Consider the following 24,171-nt stretch of genomic DNA (forward strand, 5'->3'; position numbering starts at 1 on the left):
AAAAGGAGACACTGGAAATTACTTCGTCTTACCCAAACTGCTGCCGAATAGCTATATTTATCTGACTGCTGTTACATGAAAATAACTCAGAGCTTGGCTTTCTGCGGTTATATTTATTGGCAAGTTTGGCACAGCTTCTGCTTCATCGACTCCTTGAAATACACGGTTGATCACCGGAGGCAAAACCAAGTGCATCACAACTTCATCCAAGTACAAGAAAACACTGTACAGCATTTGATCCTTTCTACCTCCTTAGCCTGCATTTAGATCACACATCCCACACCGGTCAAATTATACATGCTTACCCCGTGTTCTCCTTCTTGGAAAACGTGGTGGAAAAAAAATTATAATAAATGGCCTTGAGCTGCAGTTTTGTAATTTGCTGACCATAACAACAGGAGTCGTTTTTCGCTTTGCCTTTGCTAATAGGATAAATGCCTCTGGGTAATTTCTAAATGAATTCCTCCGGCCAAAGCGGTTCCCTAGACCAACCTAAAGCACATTTGATATAGAAGGATTATCCCTGATTGAGTTTATTGCAAAGAAGCTTGTGACAAACTGAAGAGACGACAATACTTCCACAGAGGTAAGGCTTGCCTGACAATAAGGCTCTGTAGCTTAACACACGCTACAGAGTGTGTTAACACCTCTCCATGTAATGCTGCTGTGTGATCATCCACCTGCGGTGACTGGTTATCCTAAATGTGCAGAGCGAGAGTTCTCCCTCGAATGCAGCACGTGAGGCGAGAAGACCCCCGCTAAACACAGCAGCTCTCAGGCAAATGCATTGTCTTACCTTATCCAGTCCAGAGCTCCCCGTCTCTTCAGAGAGGACTAGCACTAAAGCCTCTTAATCCCTGCCTTGATTTGTGATAGCCTGCTAGGTTTTCAAATGTCATCAGCAGGGAAGTGTGTCCTGCTCCTGCCCCACATGCTCAGTCCATTAATACAATAACAAATGTTGGATGCATCTTCAGAATAGCAACGCACGCGCAGTCATGTTGGGTGGCCGTAGGCTACATCTATTTATATACAGTAAGTCAGGCTCGTAAACAGGGATCAGCACCGGGGGGGACCATCCAGGAGGATCGACAAGTGTGCTGTTGGATGTGAGAGTTCACAATAAATCATGCTAAATATGGACTGCAGGCAAAATGTGATAATTCTGCGATCCATGCTTTCGCCTCTACAGTGCCTTCACACTTGCACAGGACAACATCTCCTGCCCGGTCAGAAGGTGCATTTGTAAAACAGCATGGACTCGATGATCATCGGGAACTTTCTGCAAAACACAGTGTCCTTCACAGCCAGTGCTCCACTTCACTTCACAGCACTGCACTGTAACAACACATGGGACTTGTCATGAGCAACGCTTAGCTGTTTGAAGGATGAGTCTTGCCTAGTGCAGGCTACAACTTTACACGCATCTGTGGAATATAATAACAGGATTTTATTTATTTATTTATTTTTCCTCAAATCCACTCCAGAGCCACAATAAATCTTTCCGTTACAATCTGTGCAGTAGTGGGATTTGTGCAGCTGTAAATTCAGAAGATGCACAACTGGGGTAAGTGACATTGAAATTTATTTCTTCTGCCAGGTCGTTTGCACATGATTAAAGGCTTCTAGGCAGTTTGTCAGAACATGACCAGCTGATTACACCTGAATTATTTTGGTGTATATACACCAAAATAATTCAGTAATATGTGTGTATATTTGATAGCGTTGCTATAGTGACCAACTGTAAGTCCTAAATTGTTTGACATTGACGCAGACCACTCCTTTAAATTCCCAAACCTCGATCTGAGTCGTGAAGTTAGTTTTATTCGCCCTCCTCTTAACGGGAGCGCTTGCGCACAACGTGAGCGCCGTACACACCATTTGGTAGGCTATGGTCCTCAGCTAGGGGCTGGCAGTGAAACTGATGATCCCCCTCATTCATTCATGATAGGACGAGTGAACTCCTGCCTTAACACAAAAGCGTGTAAAAAAAAATTGAAGCAAAGGCGAGAGTCAGCGCGGTGTTTCTTCGCACCTCCGCTGACCGAGCGCTTACCTCCACCGGCCGCTCGCTGCTCCTGTCCCCCGGCGTTTGTCCTTGTTTCGCTCCGGCGCTGATTATGTATGAATGCTGTCTTTATCCCGCAAAGACCGCTGTTGCATTTTACAGCAAAAGGAGCAGCACAGTGCAGTGGCAGCGGCTGTGGGCCGGTCTGTAAGTGGCCTGCCTGCGCTCGGCTCTGCACGTCACCAAGTGGAGTAGACAGGACTTGGCAGACGGGCTTTCTGCGCTCTCTGCGCGGCGGCGGATCTGAGATGTAAGCGACTGCTTGGACGGACTGGCACACCGTGTGGCCACTTTACTCCCGATGCTGCTCCTCCCCTTTCACTTTGTTTCTCTCACACAAGCCCTACAGCGCCTCCCACCCGCCACTGTGTGCCATCGCACGTACCTGCAGAGAGCTGTGCTTGCACTCCAGCATCAGTGGAGCTGTCCTCGCAGGAGGTTCCTTGGATCATTATCAGCCATGAAGAGAGTTCCAAAGGTTCAATCGTATTCTTCTTCTATTACTTAGACAAGCAAGAAAACAAACTAATAATTGTATTATTCACTTAAAAAAAAGAAAAGAAAAAAAAAAACAGTGTTTGGGTGGTTACAGCTGAAATATTCCCAAACAATCTTCCCAAATAAGTCCAAATTACAGATGATAGGTGCACTAATGCTGGTTGTTCTTCCTTCCCAAAACCGCTGTAGCTTTCCCCGTCCTACCTGGTGCTTAAATGCTGGTAATTACATTCACTTAGCGTCCCGGTTGTAAATCAGCCCCTGATTAGATGGCTAGAATTAAAATCAACAGGGCCCTCTCCAGCTTGATCCAAATTGCCTAAAATCAATGTCCTTTTTGCTTCCCTAACCACTTTTCCATGAGCACAATCAGCAATGTCACGCGATCAAGCAAAGGTGGGAAGAAATAATTACAGAAAGTCAAGAAAAGACAGCCCCGGCCTCTCACTGAGGACATTTTGATGCACCGCGGCAGGAAAAACACAGGTGTGGACGATAAATGAATTCCTATTCGGCAGATTTATTTGTTTTGATAGTTCAGCTTTATCTCGGCCCCTTCTGGGGACCGGCTACTTGTGGGGCAATTAACTCAGACAGAAACCTTCTTATCCACTGAGAACCTTTTAATTCTGGCCATATCTTTACAGCCTTCTAAAACTTTCAATTTGTCACCCAACGTGATTATTTGTTCTTACCTGATGGATTATCTCCCTGTTAGTGGCACATGGCGCAGAATCCATTACAGTCTTTTTGGCTCGTTCTCACCAAGCTCCTCTTTCCTGCCTCGACTGCACTGTACAAATGCTTTCACTTACTTTGCTTGATTAGTTCTCCTCTCAAGACCACGTGGGCGTGTACGGTCTCTTTAGATTGACAACTCTATCATTTTCATATCAAGGCAGTTCAGTGTGATGTTTGGTGACATCTGATTTTTTTTCCTGATGTAACTCGTCTTCAGCTAGAGCAGGGGTCTAATCAGCCCCAAGTGAAAACACCTGCACCCTTTACAGGACCTAAAAGTATCTTATAAAGAGTATCTATGCAGGAGAGTTAACATGCTGGAGCAGGAAAACCCAGATATGGAAAGGAAACATGGCTGAATTTAGTTGCTTTGTTTTCAGGGTCAGCGCCACTGAATCTTCCTACCACTAACCGCTGTTACAGGCTCTTATACGCTGGAATAATGTCCCTTAAAATAAGAATTATGGCTGTTTATGGTTATAATACAGCACAACAAATGTTTTCCTTTATGATTTTGTATCAGAGTCTTGTAATTATTTGTTATACATTATCAGTTTTGGATGTTTTGTAGCAAAAGAAAAACAACAAAAAAGAAGCTGAAAAGTATTAAAATATAGGGTTTTTTCAAGTGTTTATCAGCTATATGAATCAAAAGTGAGTGTTATATATAGCAGTTGAAAAGCATATCCATAGTATTTACAAACTACTTATCATAGTGTTTGATATTTAATCAGTAATAATGCATCATTTACTGTAACCCCCTACTGGAGCACAGTTATCACTCTTACTTAATGATTAAGTTTGTTGACATCATCTTATTCCCAGCATAGCTCAACCCAATTTCCACCTTAGGTCTAATCAGCCTGAGTAATTAAAACACTTGCACGGGTGTGCAAACCTATTCATTTGAAAAAATATTTATTAAAATGAAGTGGGGCAAAAAAGGGCAATATTTCACTCCGAGTTGTTGTGAGTTGCTTTCCTCCAAAAACGAATCATGGCTTCGCAGTAACCTCTGACAAGAGAACAGACTTGCATGTAGTGTGTAAAATCCTACGGCGTTAAAAAACTAACACAATTTTTTTACTTTCGGCAGAGCACAAATATCATGATCACTGGAATACAATTTAAGCGTATGCACTCCTCAAAATGCCTGGGTGAAATACTCGAGTGCTCTACACTCCAGAGACATCCTGCGTTGCATCAAAATGTCACACTTGGCAGAATAGATAGTGGGCCTTATCAGGGGTCAAATTCTATTTTGCAGTAATTTCAGAAGTCTTTCAGCTGTGCCTTTCAGCTATGGCAGCGAGTGAGACGGTGTGCAATGGTGTGTGCTAATTTGTTGTGGAGCCCAGTGAGCCAAATCGGAGCCTGCAGGTTGTACTTTGAATTAATCAGAACTTCTTACATTGTGCAAATAAAGCTTCCTATCTGAGATCTTTGTTTTTTTTGGGGTGGAACGAGTCTCCCAGAGGGGAAAACTGGGTACGATGTACAATGATGGAGCAAGCTCTTAGCGACTTAATGGTGATGGGCTAACATGACTCAGAGTTCAGCAAGGGAGAAAGATGGGGGTGGAAGGAGTGTGCTGTGCATCTGCGAATTTAATGCCAGCTTTGATAAAGTTGCAGTCCAAGATCTGTAAGAAGTAGGAACAATGGGCCGTTGTTGCCTGATAATTAACAAAATTGTAGCGTATCTGTGTCTGCACTAACGGCACCAGCATAACCTAATGGTGTTTTGTGGTTTGAGAGGTTTTGTTCTTATGGAAATAAAATGGGGTCGTGAGTACTTTGGCTGTGTATCACTACATCTGAATGTGTGAAGGCGTTTTGGGTGAATACGCTGGAGGTGGGCGATACATTCAAAGTGCGAATCTGTACAAACGTTTATGTCCAAATTAATTTAAATGTTAAAACGTGTGAAAAAAACATATCTGAACAAATAGATTTCATTTTTTCATTTGTATGGAGCAATTATTATGGATAGGGGAACGACTAAAAATATATATGTATTGCACAAGCTAACGTAGGAATGCACAAAGTGACTTTGCATGAAGGTTTGCAGTTACTTGTGTGTTTGTGGGCAGAAGTCAACTGTATGTGGCAACTGCAGGTCTACAGGTAGGCGTTACAGTGCAAATAAAACCTACGACTTTTGATTCTTCCTCTTGCATAAGCCAATGCTTCTGCTAATATATAATTTCAAAATTCAGCAACAGAGCCAAGGGGTGCAAGCTTTCTTTGCTGTAAATCCACAGTTGCAAGCACATAACAAAGTTGCCTGTCTGAAAGAAGAAAAAATATGTTCATAAAGCGAGTGAAAACAAGCTAGTACAAACAGGAAAAAAAATGTTACACGAGTTCATTATAAGAAAGTGTCATATCGTTACAAGTCTAGCTGCTCGCATTCATTCTAAATCACATTCCACCACCGCGAATACCAATCGTGTTTTTCTTCTTTTCTCACAATAACCTCTATTACATATGTCTGCAGCCGTCTTCTTCAAGGAATCTCCCACCAGACCAGCATGTTCACATGCTTTATATGCGTAAAAATAAATAAAGCTAAAGCAGCTTAAGATTCTGGTTAGGACACTTTGTGCTTTTCACCTGATCTGGTCCAATGATTGGCCCAATTGTCCAGCCTCAGGCTAGATTTTCTTATGCCGGAAAACAGAACCCAGAATAGGTACAGCGGTGTACCACTTGAATTACAATATGCTGGAAGGTCATTATGGATTTTTTTTCTGTGTGTGTGTGTGTGTGTGTATGTTCAGTGACATTAAAACATTTTTGCATGCATTCAGTGAATGATTTTTTTTTTTTTTTTTTACAAGTCTAGTATGTATTTTGAATAAAAAAAAACTGCAGTAATTGTAGGTGCAAAACATGTTTAAATAAAGAAACGTTTTTATCGTTTTCTTTTGTGTAGTCATGTTGTTGCCTTTCACAGGTTAGTCTCCATTTATTTAGCTGGAGTGTCAGGGCTCTGCAGGGCACTGTGTTACTCATGCCTTACTGTACCCACTACATGCATAAATCTGGAACCTGTAAACAACAGTAATTGGGCTCAGTGGGAAGTGGACAAAAAAAAAAGCAAATTGCTTCCATGAGTTTACATATCATTTCATCTTGTTTGTAGATTTATTTTCGGTACAATGCAGGTGAAAGGAATGGAAAGCGAATAGAAATTCAGCAAAGACATGCCCTCCAAGCAACTTTTGTTTCTAGTCAGAGATTGAAGGGGAAAAAACTTTATGGGAGTTAGTCCACTGTTGACCGATGCTTTCATTCACTTCCGCAGTTTATCGATCAGCTTCTAAATCTATTATTTACTTTAGGTTATATATCAGCGTATAGTCTTTGCACTTCAGCCCCAGTGCCACTATTTATTTCTTTTTATGGTCAGTGTATATATTCTTGTCAAAAACTGTGCAGTATTTGATGATGGCTAGCACTGAACCCTGTGTCACGTCCACATAATGTCAATGTCAGTCTATGAATCCCCCAACAAAACAAGTTAGTTTGCAAATGTGCTGTTTTTAACAGCTGGGGAAAAATATTCTTAATAAATGTCTGACTTTCTTTGGAGAAACTTGCTGTGAAGAAAGTTCAATGGAAAAAAAGGAAAAGATTTTTCATACCTCCTACCGCACAGTATATTCGCACTACAAAAATGTACACACCCTGCCTATAAGCACTATTCTCAATAACCATCAAGCTAGAAAATATAACAAAGCCTTGTGAGATTTGTGTGTGTGTGTGCAGATGTGACTGATACGCTTCGCTAAAAATGTTAGCGAAATGTAATCAAATTCAGTGGGTGAAACCAGAGGTGTGGACTCGAGTCACATGACTTGGACTCGAGTCAGACTCGAGTCATTAATTTTATGACTTTAGACTTGACTTGAAAAAATGTTCTAAGACTTGTGACTTGACTTGGACTTTTACACCAATGACTTGGGACTTGAATTGGACTTGAACCGGTTTACTTGAAAAGACTTGATATTTTACCCCAAATACAAAATTTAACATGCATATTATATAGAGATTGAAAATGTGACGTCATTCACGGGTAGAACCGCAAAGGATTCTGGGAACTCGTGGCAAGCGGTAGTAGCGCACGCAGGCTTTCAATTAAAATCAGTTATACAGCGATAAAAAGAAACACAAGAAGCCGTTGTATTATTAACTGCAATAGCCGGTCGCATGACAGCCACGGGAAGCCGACGGGTAAAGAAATCGGTTGTTATCGGATTACGTCGTTGAAGAGAAATTGTTCGAGCCATGTTTCCGAAGTAACAAAGAGGCGACGGGTGGCCTGGATTGCAGCCTGTGGCGTGGGTGTGGTCCTTGGCCAGCTGCAGAGGAGGCGTGACGCAGTGAGCTCCCGGGGCGGCGCAGGGGCGGGGTGAACAGGTGTGCTGGGATCTGACAGTGATTGTGTCTCTTTATGTGTTGGCAGTGACAGACGGAGGTGGACGTGACAGCAGAGAAAGAGAGCGCGGAGTATATGTGTCCACTACAACCCCGAGCTTAATAAAAAGTTCTGCACTGTCAAAAGTCGCTCCGGCTGGTATTTCTTGGGTCCACCGTTACACTGGTGCCGAAACCCACGCGTGATGTCCGGTCCCCTGCCGGCTCCCCCTGCTCCCCCGGCGGCGCCGCCGCCCGCCCCACCGCCCGCCCAGCCGCTGCAGATCTTGGGCCAGATGATGGTGGACATGGCGGCGATGGCGGCTCGTCAGGCGGCCACGCAGGACCAACAGTTGGCGTTGCTTCGCTTGCAATCGGAGCAGCAGACCGCGGCTCTGGGGCAGCTGCTGGGGAATGCGGCCGCGCCGGCTCCCGCCCCTCCGCTGTCGGTGACGTTGCACCGGATGCGGGATGGGGAGGACCCGCTGGTTTTCATCGAGGCTTTCCAGGCCACGGCGTTGGCCTGTCGGTGGCCGGAGGAGGAGTGGGCCGCCCGGCTGCTGCCGCTTCTGTCGGGTGAGGCCCAGACGGCGGCGCTGAGCCTGCCCCCCGGCTCGCGGGGGGTGTTCGAGGACGTGTGCCGGGCGGTGCTGGATCGTTTGGGGCTCTCCCCGGAGGATTACCGCCGTCAGTTCCGGGCCAGCAGGATGTCGGGGGGGGAGCGGCCGTTTGCCTGGGCTCGGCAGCTGGAGGATGCGGCAGCGAGGTGGCTGCGACCGGGCCCCTCGGCTGGGGAGACGCGGATGCTGACCATGGTCGTCCTCGAGCAGTTCGTGGGAGGCCTGCCCGAGGCGACGGCTCGTTGGGTTCGCTGCCACCGCCCGGCGGATTTGACGGCGGCGGTGACGCTGGCAGAGGACCATCTGGCGGCCGACCCGGTACCGGGCCGTGAGGAGCCGCGGCGGGGCGCCCGTGTTCCGCCGCCCAGGCCACCGGCGGCGGCGTCGCAGAGGAGAGGCGGCGGCCCTGCGGGAACGGAGCAGGCAGCAGGGTGGAGCCCCAGGAACCCGTTCCGGCCGCTGCTTCCCGCCGGAACCCCGGCGGCCGCCGAGGTTGCCCCGGAGCCACGGGGAGCCGCACAGACGCCGGGGCCGGACTGTTGGAAGTGTGGGCGGCCGGGGCACCTGCGCCGAGACTGTCCGCTCATGGAGGTGGGGCAGGTGTTCCGCGTTGCCGGCGCTCCAGCGCCCGCCCCCGGTCCAGGAGTGACGTACCGCGTGCCGGTAAGGTGTCAAGGGGGTATTCGCCATGCTTTGGTGGACACGGGCTGCACGCAGACTCTGGTCCACCAAAGTTTGGTTCGCCCCGGGGCATTGTTGGAGGCTGACTGGGTGGAGGTTAAATGTGTGCACGGGGATATTCACAAGTACCCAGTAGTGTCACTGTTGCTGAAATTCAGGGGCAAAACGCATAGAGTGAAGGCGGCGGTTAGCCCGCGCCTGTCGCATCCCCTTATTTTGGGTACGAATTGGCCGGGGTTCCACAGCTTACTGGGGCAGTACGCGGGGATGCGATCGCGGTCTGTAAATTCGTGTGACGTTTGCGCGGCGCTCGGCGGTGACGCGGGGTCGACCGACGCTGACTCTGGGGGGGAGGAGGAGGCGGGGACTTCCACGGAAGCCCCGCCGCCTCCCGTTGTGTACCCCACGGAAGATTTTCCACTAGAGCAGTCTCGGGACGACACCCTACGCTCAGCCTATGACCAAGTGATGGATATTGATGGTCGCTCGGTGCGCCCCGACGCTGCGCGAACGTACCCTCATTTCCAATTGCGGAACGATCGGCTTTATAGAGTGAGCCGTGACACTCACACTAATGAAATCCGCACACAGTTGTTGGTGCCGCAAAGCCGCCGGGAAATGATTTTCCAGGCGGCTCATTCGAACCCCATGGCAGGGCACTTGGGTGGCGAGAAAACTCTGGAGCGCATAATGGCCCGATTCTATTGGCCGGGCATTTGGGCCGACGTGCGCCGTTGGTGTGCGTCGTGCCCCGAATGCCAGCTGGTTAACCAGCCGGCCGTACCAAAGGCGCCGTTGCGCCCATTACCGCTGATGGAGATCCCGTTTGAGCGTATTGGCATGGATCTCATCGGGCCATTGCACCGGAGTGCACGCAGCTATCGCTTTGTGCTGGTCCTGGTGGACTACGCAACGCGGTACCCGGAAGCAGTGCCGCTACGCACCATTTCAGCGAAGAGCGTGGCGCAGGCACTGTTTCAGGTCATCTCCCGAGTCGGTATTCCGAAAGAAATACTGACTGACCAGGGCACGTCGTTCATGTCGCGCACATTGCGGGAACTGTATGAATTACTGGGTATTAAATCTATTCGGACCAGCGTCTACCACCCTCAGACTGATGGGTTGGTGGAGAGGCTGAATAAGACTTTAAAATCCATGATTCGTAAGTTCATTCGCGAGGATGAACGCAATTGGGATCGCTGGTTAGACCCTCTGTTGTTTGCAGTGCGGGAGGTGCCCCAGGCCTCCACGGGATTTTCTCCCTTCGAGCTGTTATACGGCAGGAAGCCGCGGGGGGTGCTCGACCTGATTAAGGAAAACTGGGAGGAAGGTCCGAGCCCTGCGAAAAGTGAAATTCAGTACGTGCTGGACCTGCGAGCAAAGCTGCACACACTGGGGAGGCTCTCGCGGGAGAATTTGCTCCAGGCCCAGCAGCGGCAGCGACGCCTGTATGACAGAGGGGCTAGACTCAGGCAATTTTCACCGGGAGATAAGGTGCTTGTGTTACTTCCTTCTTCCAGCTCTAAATTACTCGCCAAGTGGCAAGGACCCTTCGTGGTCACACAGCGAGTGGGGGACGTTGATTATGAAGTGGTACGGTCGGACAGGGGCGGGGCCACGCAGATTTACCACCTCAACCTCCTCAAAGCCTGGAGGGAGGCGGAGACCGCTTCTCTAGTGAGCTTGGTAAGAGGGAGAGATGAGTTGGGGCCGGAGGCGCCAAAGTCTAGCATCCCCGCCTCCCTCCATTGCAGTGACCATCTCACACAGGCCCAGAGGGCGGATGTTGCTGCATTGCAACAGCGCTTTGCCGACGTGTTCTCCCCCTTGCCCGGCCGTACTTCTCTCATAGAGCACCATTTTGAGACGCGGCCTGGCGTGACGGTGCGTTCACGGCCCTACAGGCTGCCGGAACATAGAAGGCAAATTGTTTTCCGGGAATTGAAGGAAATGCTGAGGCTGGGAGTAATAGAAGAATCACACAGTGCTTGGTGTAGCCCCATCGTCCTTGTAGCAAAGAAGGATGGGTCTATACGGTTCTGTGTCGATTATCGCAGAGTGAATGAGGTGTCACGTTTTGATGCTTATCCCATGCCCCGGGTCGACGAGCTCCTGGACCGGTTGGGCACCGCTCGCTTTTTTACGACTCTGGATTTAACCAAGGGCTACTGGCAGATTCCCTTGTCTACAGAGTCCCGGGAAAAGACGGCCTTCTCCACTCCGTATGGGTTGTACCAATTCGTGACGCTTCCGTTCGGCTTGTTCGGCGCCCCTGCCACTTTTCAGCGCCTCATGGACCGGGTGCTGCGGCCCCACGCTGCCTATGCTGCCGCCTACCTAGACGACGTCATCATTTACAGTGACACGTGGGCGGGGCATGTGCGGTGTGTGGCCGCGGTGCTGGAGTCCCTGAGGCAGGCGGGGCTCACGGCCAACCCGAAGAAGTGTGCGGTTGGACGGAGGGAGGTACAGTATTTGGGGTACCACTTGGGGAGCGGGCAGGTGCGACCTCAAGTGGAGAAGACGGCGGCGATTGCATCCTGCCCGCGTCCCAAGACGAAAAAAGAGGTGAGACGGTTTCTGGGGCTGGCCGGCTATTACCGGCGGTTCGTCCCAGGGTTCGCGGACCTGACCAGCCCCCTGACTGATCTCACCCGCAAGGGTGCCCCAGATCTGGTCCAGTGGACGGAGCGGTGCCAGGCGGCGTTTGTGCAGGTGAAACGGGCTCTCTGTGGAGAGCCGCTGCTGTTCACACCTAACTTCTCCCTCCCTTTCTGTCTGCAGACTGACGCCTCGAGCAGAGGGCTGGGGGCCGTTTTGTCCCAGCAGGGGGGGGGAGTTGACCGGCCGGTCGCTTACATCAGCCGGAAGCTCACGGACCGCGAGTCACGGTACAGCACCGTAGAGAAGGAGTGCCTGGCGATCCGGTGGGCGGTCGACTCCCTTCGCTACTACCTCCTGGGCCGCCCGTTCACCCTCTGCTCGGACCACGCCCCGCTGCAGTGGCTCCACCGCATGAAGGATGCCAACGCCCGGATCACTCGGTGGTATCTGGCCATGCAGCCCTTTAAGTTCAAGGTGATCCATAGGCCGGGCGCGCAGATGGTCGTGGCCGATTTCCTCTCTCGCTCGCGGGGGGGGGAGTAGGTTCGGCCGGATGGGCCCCGGCCTCAGTCGGGCGGTGGGGATGTGTGGCGTGGGTGTGGTCCTTGGCCAGCTGCAGAGGAGGCGTGACGCAGTGAGCTCCCGGGGCGGCGCAGGGGCGGGGTGAACAGGTGTGCTGGGATCTGACAGTGATTGTGTCTCTTTATGTGTTGGCAGTGACAGACGGAGGTGGACGTGACAGCAGAGAAAGAGAGCGCGGAGTATATGTGTCCACTACAACCCCGAGCTTAATAAAAAGTTCTGCACTGTCAAAAGTCGCTCCGGCTGGTATTTCTTGGGTCCACCGTTACACAGCCATTCAAAGGTCAAATATAACGTCCCAGAACCCTCCAGCTCACAGGTTAGTCTGCTCCAAGCATTTACACGAAGGTCAGTGTTTTTTAGTAGTTAATACGTCATTTTCATAACATAATTGGTGATATAGGTTACAAGCAAGTCTGGCGCTGAACAGAAATTGTCGCGCTATGCTCCTTTATTTATTGTGCATAAATAGTGAATTGTCCTGACACAATATTGCGTTTCGCCTCTGTTATTATGGTACATTGACAAAAACATATACTTTTATTCACAGGATAAAACAGGTTTTTTGTATCACTAATTGCCCAGTACGATTACAGCATACAGTATTATTGTCACTGCTACATTTCTGTGATGCTACCAGAAATTATTTCCACTACTAATTAATTACCGTTGAGCTCAAAGGTTATATTAATAAACGGTTAACGAATGTGTATTTATGACGACGATTTGTGAGACTGGTAAACTTATGATACGTACGATGGTCTTTCTTTCTACACGGTGCATTTCAAGGTCCTGCACCCATCCGTCGGTAAACTGTACCTGGGCTTGTTGCAGTGACCTGAAGTTACTAAACTTCATGAGTGTATGCACTCACTCCAAGAACCGTATGATTATAAATATGCATATAAATATGCTAAGATGAGATAGCTGACTTCATCTAACTAGCAAATGTTGTCCAGGCTACGTTGGTGATACAGTTTTTTTAATGTGTATGATATTTTTGTCATGCGATTTTAAAGCCGGTCCTACAAGCGCATCCAAGAATAACATGCAGCTTATCTCAGAACTGTCGGTGAAAATTATTCTTGGAGCTAAGTTTAATTGAGCTGCATTTTAAAGAGGTGCAATTTCACAATTTGTGTATATTTTCTAAGTTCACTATTTTGTCATGTGTTGAGAAAAACACAGATTTTAAAATTACATGGTCTAACATTTACATTTAGCATAACTGCAACATTATTTTTTCGTTGTTTTTTTTTTTTTAAAGACTCGAAAGGACTTGAAATTCAAAGTTTCAGACTTGTGACTTGACTCGGACTTTTACACCAGTGACTTGAGACTCGACTCTGACTTGCCTGACATTACTTGAGACTTGACTTGAGACTTGAGGATAAAGACTTGAGACTTACTTGAGACTTGCAAAACAATGACTTGGTCCCACCTCTGGGTGAAACTGTGGCTTGTGTGTGTGTATTTTTAAAAACTTTTACTCTTTTTTAACAATAAACAATGTACTCTACATTCATTTAACTTGACTTCAATTAAAGCTCTCTCAGCGTGAAGAAACTCACTTAACATTTTTGTTTTAACAAGTTTTTAAAAAAGTACAAAGTTGTGTTTTGTCTTCAGCAGCCATGACAGATTTGAAAATAATGTGGGCTCCACCCTGGTGAGGGAGACTCATGTTGGCAATATTGTTTTAAGCAGAATTACAGAATAGGGCAGAGTCTGCACGTTTATCCTATTAGAAGGAAATGAAGCAGACAGTCTGTCTGTGTTTATCCATTATGAAATCCATATCTGGCTGGAAATGAAACAGTCAAGGTTCAGCCTCCGAAAAAATTTTTCTTCAAATGAAACTTGGGCCAACAAGGAATTTACAAATGGTTAATTGGCTGCTGTGGCTCTCAGCATAGCTATCTATAAAAACTGAACTCATGCTCCCATGCTGAACTCAATATGCTTTAGAGCGTCTTCAAATAGGAATGCACATTATCAAGCTGAGCAAAATATATATTAGAGAGGCCATTCTCTCCTGTGACAAGTCATTACAGGAGCAATGCCAAGTTTTCAGAAATGCAAATGCTGTTAATGGAGGGCCTTTGGGTGAAAGCACTTGGCTTGTGTTAAATTATAATGACATTTATGCTGCTCACCCTTTGAGAGTATCAAAGGATTTCTTCTCTTGTCTTTGTATAAAACAGATTTTTTGATGGCGAACATTTCTCCTGTCTGTTAGGGTGTTGCTTATTGCCAGTGAGCACAGGAGTTAGTAGATGGTTGAATGGCTGGCATTCTTGCAGTGATGTTCAAGTGGCTTTTTATCTGGATGTAATGTGAATGAAATTGCCATTTCTGTGACAATAAACCCAGCAAATTGCTCACGATGTCCCTTAATGCCGGCAGGTTTTAGCAGTTTTAGGTGTAACTTGAGAGCAACTTCAAATTGTCACATTCCTCCTCCGCCATGGCTGCCTGGAAACCAAAACAATTAGCAGGACTATTTCTTCAGAGATGACCACAATCTTCACACTTTTCCTGCCGCAGGTGGCGAAATGCTCCTTTCCAATTAACAAGTCTAATTACATCACAACTCCACAGAGCTGTCTCGCATTCATTGTGTCTGATTGTCAGCGGGCACTTGTGAGTTGGTGCTTTTGTTTGATCTGTTTACAACTCTTTCATCGCGCGGTGTGAATTTAAAACGCAGCAGAAATAATCGGCCGGGTCGTAGTATGACTCTTCTTTTCTTACTAGGTTTGATAATTAGCTCAAAAAGGGCCCATTACTTGAATACTACTAAATACTTACCAAACTATGGTGCGTATTCATAGTGCAGCTTGCTAGTTAGATAGCAGTGCACTACATATAAATTAAAGGAGGTCTCCAAAAAAGAAATGTAATATAAACAGCTTCCACAGCTGTACTCACTGCTTCTCACTTTAATACCAAAAACTACTATTTCAAATGTACATACTCTTGTATTACCAATAAATATATATGAATATATATGAATATACAATGCTCATACATCAGCTGGCAACTATTATGCAAAAAATTAAGCAAATTCAGTACCTAAATGACACATTATCACTCATAAAATGAACTTCACAGGCACCTGTATACACTGTCTCATTGCAATAAATAACTACTTCCTTGAATTTGGGCTTTTTATTCTGGTTGTTTGGGTTTTTGTTTTTATCAGAGATCAGGGGAAGCCATCTCTCATCCTACTTTCAATCTTGTTTCACCTTCAAGATTTCATTTAAGCGCTCATCTCCTTTCCTGTAGTCGTGCACAGCTGATTCCTCTCTACACCCTCTCGTTTACCGAGACCCCCATAATAAGCCAAGATGTGCTTCTCCAACTCCTTATCATAACTACTGTACCCAGGTGCCACCTTTAATTTTTAAAATGTGCTAATATGTTCCTGCTTTGATACTTTCATCCATCTATTTTCTTCCTCTTATCAAACCTTAGGTTCTCAGTTCCAGGTCTCAACTATTCACACACAGAGTCGCACCTACAGCTTAGAACTGCTGGAGGAACAAAGAGTATTCAAACTCTGGACCTCCTTGGTTAGTGGTTAGCAGCAGTGCTAATCGTGCTACCAGCATGCCAACCAATGCATAAAAACAATGGTAACCTACCCTATTCTTCTACTTCTCCTTATTATTATTACTAGTATGGCCAGAGGGGCAGATGGCGCGATATGGCAGCTGTAGCTGCCTCCACCAGTGTGTGAATGAATAGTGGAATTGTAAAGCGCTTTGAAGGCCCCGAAAATCACTATATAAATGCAATCCATTATTATTATTCGTAGTAGTATTATTAGTATTATTATACAGATGTAAGGAGGGAAAACGTTATTTTGCTCTCTCTTAAAATGAAAGCTGCGCACCAATCAATTCACCCTTTACAGCTAGTGTAAACATCCTTCTATCCATTCCTTTCAGTTTTTTTTAACATGTATACCACATATTATCTTTGCAAACCATCCCCAAAAAAGTATTTCTCGCCAATCTTGTAGGGCGTTACAGTTTTCTATATTTTGAAAAGACAAAAAAAAAACCCCACTAAATTCATCCTGAACAAAAACTAGACACTGCACGCTTCAGAGATTTTATAAAAAATGAGAAGTCCGTGTTGTTTTCTCCTTTCTGCTGCTTCTCTTGTACCTCAGCAAGGCACAAAAACAACCTGTTTCACCCAATTATCTCTCCCACAGGGCGCAGTCAGGCAATTTGGCTCAGTCAAGACTCTGATTCATTGAGCCAGATGATTTAAAGCTTTTGGGGGCCACAAGTCAGCCCACATGGACTGAAACTGCTTCGTGATTCTCAGTTGATATTTAGCAGCGCAAGTTGCTCCACTAAAGGTTGCAGAGACAAAAATAGAATGTTATTTCATGTCTCCCTCATTTGTCACTCTGTGAAAAACTGATTTCTGAGGGACAGAAAAATGCTTTAAAGCACAAAGTACCATATTCACCCTGTACTGCAAAAGCTGCTTTCTACCTGGACATTTATATTGATGATATGCTGATAACTGACATGTTTTTCTTGCAAAACATACATCATTGCATCACATAACCTCTAACCCACAGTGTCCTTCACAAATATGAAAGTAATTATCCCAGACATCAGACCTTGCAAAACCAATTCATTCGTGCTTGGCATCCCTCGAGGATGTATTGTCTAATAATTACTTATGAGATTTAGAGCTGAGGCACACATAAAAGCCAATGATACCTACAGTCAGCCACAGATGTCAGGACTGGTGGAAGAGTCCACTGGCACTTTAAGTCATTTTTGAGCAAAATGACAAATGGGCCAAAGAAATATCTTTTTGCAGCACACGTGCAAGAAGTGAAGTGTTTATGCGTGCGTCTATCCACTGTTCAGAGCCATTAATGGTTGATCAATGCATCAAGTCACTCTGGATTGTTGCAATTAGAAAACAATCCTGCAAAAAAAGAAGCCTATTTTAAGTCATGCGCTATCAGTAGGAAAAGCAACAGAGAGGATAATTGGGTATTGACGAAAGAGTGTGAAAGGCAAAGACAGCATGCAAGACCACTTTCCAATTTACTCTGTCATCTCAAGGCACTGATTATGCTGTTTACTGACCAGATAATTGGGGCAATGTTCGATAAAAACAAACATTTTAGGGGGGACATGTCAAATACAAGCAAACTTGCATAAAAATATTCCAAACACTTAGCTGGAATGATGCTTTCCTATTTCCCGCAACTACTTGCGAGTCCTGACACACTCAAAGCATAGGAGGCTTTTGTGCTTTTCTGGCTGATACTAAATAGCTTCTGATGAGTTAATTGAGAGAATGATGCCATTATGGTTTCTACTACGAAAGCAACCAAACGATAGCTCACGGTTTATTAGCATTTAATTCAATTCAGTGCAATTTTATTTATATAGCACCAAATCACAACAACATTTGCCTCAAGGCGCTTTATATTGTAAGGTAGACCCTACAATAATACATACAGACGAAAAAAAACCCCAACAATCATATGACCCCCTATGAGCAAGCACGTTGGCGACAGTGGGAAGGAAAAACTCCCTTTTAACAGGAAGAAACCTCCAGCAGAACCAGGCTCAGGGAGGGGCGGGGCCATCTGCATTAGATACATTTTTTAATTTTAATAAGAAAAGATGAAAGAATCCTCCACTCAAATTTAGCAACATTCAACATTTTAAATTGAAACTCTTAATAAATATTAACTTTCGGTTTCCTTTTTAATTCCTTAACTTTGAATACTGCTGATTACATTTTTTATTTGTTATTAATATTATATAATCACATAAAATGTAATTCATTTTTAATCTTTCTTCAGAAGGAACAGACAATGCACATAATGTGGAAAAGCCTAGTTTTAGCTGAGAATGAACTTTTAGCAGTCATTACATTAAATTGGTACAGCAGTTATACTTTTCCTACTCTAAACTTCTAACAATGCTTCAATGCAGTGTCTCATTTTAATTGCCAAGTGCAGAAAATCATGTGAAACTTAAATGTGAGCACCATCTAGTGTTGAAAGCTATTATATTTAATGTGCTTCATTAAATTCTAAAAACAAAAAAGGGCATAATTAGTTTTTTAAAGTTTGTTCATGTAGACTGCCTATGTAGATTTTATACCTTCACAAAATATCCCCATGATTTTTTGTTTGAATTCAGTAAGTGACATACCATTAAATAAAATCCAATACTGCTTTAAGTTAAGTTGTCAATAAAGCTCTAAAATCCTGAGGAAAAAAGAATACAGATACAAGAAGTACGGCTATATCAAGCTCTATATGACTCACATTTCCACCTGATTGAATTGCAGGCTTCTCTGTGTCTCGGTAGCTCAGTGGGTTTTGTTACCCCACAGCCAGCAGAAGCCTCGTGGCTTGGTGAAAGACAACAGAGGCCATCTGTTGTCTGTCTATTTTCTTTGGTGCTCTGCCACAAAACTCTGCTGCCAGAACACCCAAGGGTACCCATGTGCACTATGCTGCGCCTGGGGACCGGCTCATTGAGGCACCTTTATAGCCTACTGGCTCCACTGGGAGGTGCCTGCGTTCTGCCAAAGCCCAGACACAACAGCGACGGCGTTTGAAAAGGGCCTTGTTGTTGCTGCATCGTTACACAACCGTGCCATTAACCTTAATTGGAGCAGCTTGGTGGAACACAGAAAAACTTTCAGCACTCTGAGGCAGTGATGTTGTTCCCCTGAGTTACATAAAATCGAAACTGATCTCAGGCTGAGTTAATTGAATTGCAGAATACTTATCGTCCTGCTGAGGAGCTGAGGAGTAACTGAGGAGTAAGTGCTGTACAGTTAGAACTAATTCTTTGCTTCTGAGCTGTTTTATGATCACGGAAGCATTGCTCCTCCCCTTGTTTCTTGGGAATCATAATGACACGGCTGTAATAATTTCCATAACGATTGTTACTTGGGTGTAGTCCAGGAAACACAAACTTAAGAACAGACATTGGAGGCTAAGGGGAATCCCCTTAAAAATAGCTTTTAAATCAATAAATTATTTGTGAAAGACTGAATAAAGACCTTGTTTTAAGCAACTACATCATGTATGGTAGAGCTCACTATGACAAATTGCTGTAAAAATACAGTATTCAACTGTATTTTTACTATAACACAAATTGTTTTGGAAATGTATTCACTTGTGTTGTGACAGTAAATATATACATATTTTTCATCAGACTGATTGTTGTGGATATGTGGCGTAACCTCCTGTGTGTTACCAAGAATAATGTTAAGGTTTGGCTAGCAACAGGCTAGCATGACTGAGGCTCCTGTAGCATATACTCAGCTCTGTCTGGTGTTCATCTTTAGGGCCTTTGTTGAAACAGTGAATACAACAGAATTCCTATTAGCTTGCTATGTGGTGCAGAGAGTTGTAACAAAGCTGATGTCTTGTCATAGTTTGGGAAAATCGAAGTCAAGGTTCATGGGTGAGTAAATACAGTTAGACTTTACTGTAATGAAGTGTTTGTGGAGGTTGCAGTAGGAGCCCCATAAAAGCAGCATAATGTCAACCAAATAGCTTACAGTATTACACTGCAAAGCTCCTATTTTGAGTATTGTGATTACGGTAATATAACAGTATAATACGGCTAAATCGTGCTCCCAGTACTGATTTAGAAAGGGCATGTCTTACAGTACATTACGAGTCTGCTTATTCAACACATTCATATGTCACATCCCTTAATGTATAGTAGAATAGTAAAGAATAAAAGGTAATGCTCTTAAATGTTTCGGTTTTTCTGCCTAGCTTTTAGACTCTTGGGTCTTTCTTTTTCCCCACTGTAGCGTGATAGTATTATTAATATTTTCTATTCATCATTTAAAAAAAATCCCCCTAGCACTTCCAGCCTAAATCTGTTATCTCATGCTGATATTAAGCTCCATAGAGATTGGATTGGAAAAGAAGATTACTGTGGCAGAAGGATTTTCCGGGCCAGCGGGTCACTGCACATGCATTGGAACCAGCAGCATTACAGTAACTCATCTGAATATGTTTGTCCATGGAGTTAATCTTCCATTAACTGCTAACAGAACTCCTCCAGAGTGTATGTCGCTCTGGCTTTTTGAGAGAAAGCCGAGGACATTAGGCAAACACATTAAACTTGTTAAAAGGACAAATAAAGCAAACACTTGAATGGATTTCTCCCCCTTAACTAAATAGCTAAGGCATTGTCTTGGTGTTACAATAAGCTGCAAACACACATCAATTATTTAGCCCAAACAGAGCTGGAGTCTGAGAACATTTGTGTGTTTTTTTCTAAGTCATGAAATGGTTTGTGAATGTCAACAGCTTGACAGATTGTGGAAATGCACAATACTGAATGAATAGTGTAAACATGAGATGAATCATTGCTGTCACAGGCGATACAAGCACGGAGCGGTAGAAATGTGGCTGTCTGTAATTCTGCTCTTGGCCTCCACCAGCCTATAAAATCTTTATCTTTGCAACCAGTAATGTCTTTTCTAAGTAGAGTTTTCTATGTTTATGTACCTACTTATGTTCAAAATAGAAACGGCAACACTTTCCATGGTGTTTATACGGCAAAGCAGCTATTGCCCGTTCATGGCCTCTGTTGAAGATCTCTAATTAGTCACATTCCTAATTGCATAGCATACACATTGAAACTGCATGAATTAAATCAGATGAAAGCCTACGATCACGGCGCTAGACTGTCAAACATAGCTTAGAAAACACACAATGTCCTCACATTATCAGTTGCACCATTCCTTCATGTCTTTATGAAAAAAATTTGATAGTTTGAGCGAGATTTCACATAAAAGGCATGCAGCGTGTGTGCTTGAGGTCATAATCTGCGAATCCTTCTCCACAGAGAAGCATGCCTCTGAAGAACAGAGCATTGCTTCTCCTTGCTGAGGGTGCAGCTGATTTGTTGCAGGTGTTCACGGCCACACAACCTCAGACCCCATTATCCCCACTGCCATGTTTCACAGCTAGTTTGAGGTATCATTTTCTCTCCTGTGTCCTCTTACATACGCCCTTCTGTTGCCACTAATCTCAAACTTGGATTTATGAGTATATAAGACTTTCACTGTCAAATGATAGGTTGTGTAGTCCACAACCAAGCATTAAGCTTTGTTTCGCCTCCTGTGAAGTGGTTTGGAGGTCGCTGTTGAACAGTAGTGTTTTGGTGATTCGAGTTCTTTATTTAGCAAGTTCTGTGGCTCTGATTAAGTTGCTTTTTCTGTCTCTCTGTGAGGAAGAGATTGATCTTTTGATTGTTCTGATAGATTTTGCCTGCCTGATTGCGTTTTAGATACTACTCGTGTAGTTCTTGCAAAACATTTGAAAGCTTCTTAGAAACTTTAGAATGGCCACAATGTATCAAAAGTCTCTCATTGCATAGAACAACAGATTTTTTGCCATCATATTGCTGTTTGGTAAGTAAACAATGCAATGATTTTAAGTGTTTATTTGAGGAAAAGGTTTTCTGCCATATTTTTTGGAAACATATTTTTCAGTTTAAACGTATCCTTACTTCCAAAATTTGATATTTTGACTTTTTACTATTTTAATAAGCTATAGTGTTTAACTAATTTCAGTGTGTTTGGATGTATGCTTTGCTAGCTTTTTTGAAAACAGACACAGCTGTGTGAGGAGTAGCTGGAACTGCCTGAATGACACCTGAACACTGTTCTGACAGATCACAACTCACCTCTGTCCTTTTGGAAAAATTGTATGACAAACTTAGTTTTGATTGCTAAACTATACGTGGCAGCTTTTTTTTTTTACCCCTAAATTGTTATCCTTACATGTTATTTGCTATGAATTATATTTTTAAATGTTTAGATTCACATTATTTTCAAGCTTACATCATAACATGGCAGGTTTTTTGATATACTCTCCTGCTGTAATATGTGCTCTACAAATGTTTTTGCATTTGCGAAACGTCTTAAGACTTGGAAGCACAAATTTTCAAATAAATGAACATTTCATTGGCAGGTAAGGTTTACATGAGTGTTTGTATTGTCAGGTTGTAAAAAATTGATTTAGCTTTTAAGCCACTGATAAAGTGTAATGAAGTCTAGCTTCTCATGTTCTACCAAATCTGCAGCAGAAGTCAATGGCAAATATTAAGGTACTGCAGAAATCATTAACATATAGTCCTTTTAAACATCAGGTCTGTGGATGTAAATATTACTTAAAATACAAACAAAAAAAATCTTCCTTCACTAATTAGCAATTTAACAAGATAAACTGGATCAGATTAAAACATACCATTTGTGCTGCCTGTCTGCACTCTCATATGGACGCCTTCACCTTTCTGGACTCCTTCCTGGCTGAAGAATTGTAAAATATTACTACTTCTATAGTTAAATAAATATCTAACATAGTAACAAAAATTCCGCAATATTAGCTGGCAATGACAAGTGGTGGAGAAACTTTTCAAACCATTCCTTCAGGAAAGAGAGTGGTACAACTCCAGGAAAACCCCCAGTACACAAACTGGAAAAATGTGCATACATTTTAAAAAGTAAAAAAATATTCTGCAGAAAAATGTCAATTTAATGTTAAACTGATTAATATTAATGTTGCATATGTTTAAGGTCGAGTTCATTTTAAATACATTATATTATATTTTATGTCCTTTTAAAAAAGTACAATGTATTACAATTTATTCATGACAAAAAAGAAAAATTAGCTAAATGAAAAGGCTTGAGTAGTGTGTGACATGGTTAATTGTTAATATCTATGAGGGGATTAAAGAAATCGATGGTGGAGCATTAGTAAAGCAGCTGATTAAACATAGTACATTCAAACATTCTCGTAGATGCTAATCTGAAAGTGCTGGTGAGCCAGCACCTGGGTCAACTTGCCTGTTTTATTAAAGCTGCGGTCCCCTCTCCATCATGGTCACAGCTTTCCTTGCTCGGGTACTGAGTTATTAACAACTTCTTCACACTCCATCTTCTCTACATCACACATGTTGACCAAGGTGGTTAGCAAGAGGAAACTCTTAGGATGCTAAATCACCGAAGCTTTTTTACTTGCTAATGCTAGCTGTGTGATAACTGATCTCAGACCTGTAAAAGCAAAGCAAGTGGTAGCCTGCTTCGCACACTGGTCTCCTACCAGTGGAAGGCTAAGATTTATCCACAATGCGCATGCGCAAACATCGGGGGGTGGGGGGACTGCCGCCTTCTCGGCTTGGCTAGCTCAAATCATGTTAACCCGAAACGTACTTGCCTGTAAAACAGACACAGCTACATTTTTTGCCAACTGATGGCTACCGATGTAACAAGATCGCAGTGACGTTAGGATGGATACAAACAGCTGTCTAAGTTGAAAGGAGAGAGATGTCTTTACTTTTGGTGCATTTTCATTTTAAAGTGTCTATTTTTAAATGGGACAACCTTTTCCTGTGAGGTTAAAGGTCATTTGTAGACACCTTTATGATGAATATAATAAGAGAATGCACATGTGTAGCAAGAAGAAAAAAATAAATGCAGCCCAACTTGTTTTCAGTTTAACTATAAAGCATTAGCAAATAGTTTAGTATCATAAATTAGTTAATAGTTATTGGCTAATAGTGATACAAATTAAAGTTCATTACCTCTTTGTAAGATCCCCTATTAGGGAAATTATACACACATGTTATTATAAGGAATAATTAAATACTAAGTTTAAAAACAGAACATTGTGTCTCAGTGAAACATATCTCTATATAAACTCATTTTTATGTCAAGTGTTGCAATACTTGACATAAAAATGTCAAGTGTCATTATTACCACTAGAGGGCAGGCCAGCATTCATTTTCTCCTATGAAGGCAGTTGACTGTATTGAATTCTTTTATCTGCTTGATAACAAGTTTTCAGGTGTACTCTGCTCATAAGCTTTCATGTTTCACATTTAATAAACAAAGAAACCAACAAAGCCCACCA

At 43.9% G+C, this 24,171-nt stretch overlaps 1 protein-coding gene across 7 annotated transcripts in view; it reads right to left on the reverse strand.

Annotated features, from left to right (window-relative positions):
* Positions 1–22,555, reverse strand: part of klhl29 (kelch-like family member 29) — a 275,561-nt gene extending 253,006 nt beyond the window's left edge. For 4 of the 7 annotated variants that reach the window (XM_086263029.1, XM_086263028.1, XM_086263030.1 and 1 more), the window contains exon 1: positions 2,057–2,350. The gene's annotated coding sequence lies outside the window, so the exon portion shown is untranslated. Of the gene's footprint in view, positions 1–2,056; positions 2,351–2,453; positions 2,768–22,506 lie in introns of those variants that run through there. The other 3 variants (XM_086263032.1, XM_086263031.1, XM_086263026.1) reach the window with 3 other exon arrangements.
* Between the last annotated feature and the right edge of the window lie 1,616 nt (positions 22,556–24,171).

Source organism: Aulonocara sp. 'chitande type north' Nkhata Bay, linkage group LG15 (genome assembly GCF_057382095.1).
Source record: "Aulonocara sp. 'chitande type north' Nkhata Bay isolate Kocher_YH1m ecotype deep benthic linkage group LG15, A_spYH_male_GT1.1, whole genome shotgun sequence".
Classification (NCBI taxonomy): Eukaryota; Metazoa; Chordata; class Actinopteri; order Cichliformes; family Cichlidae; genus Aulonocara; species Aulonocara sp. 'chitande type north' Nkhata Bay.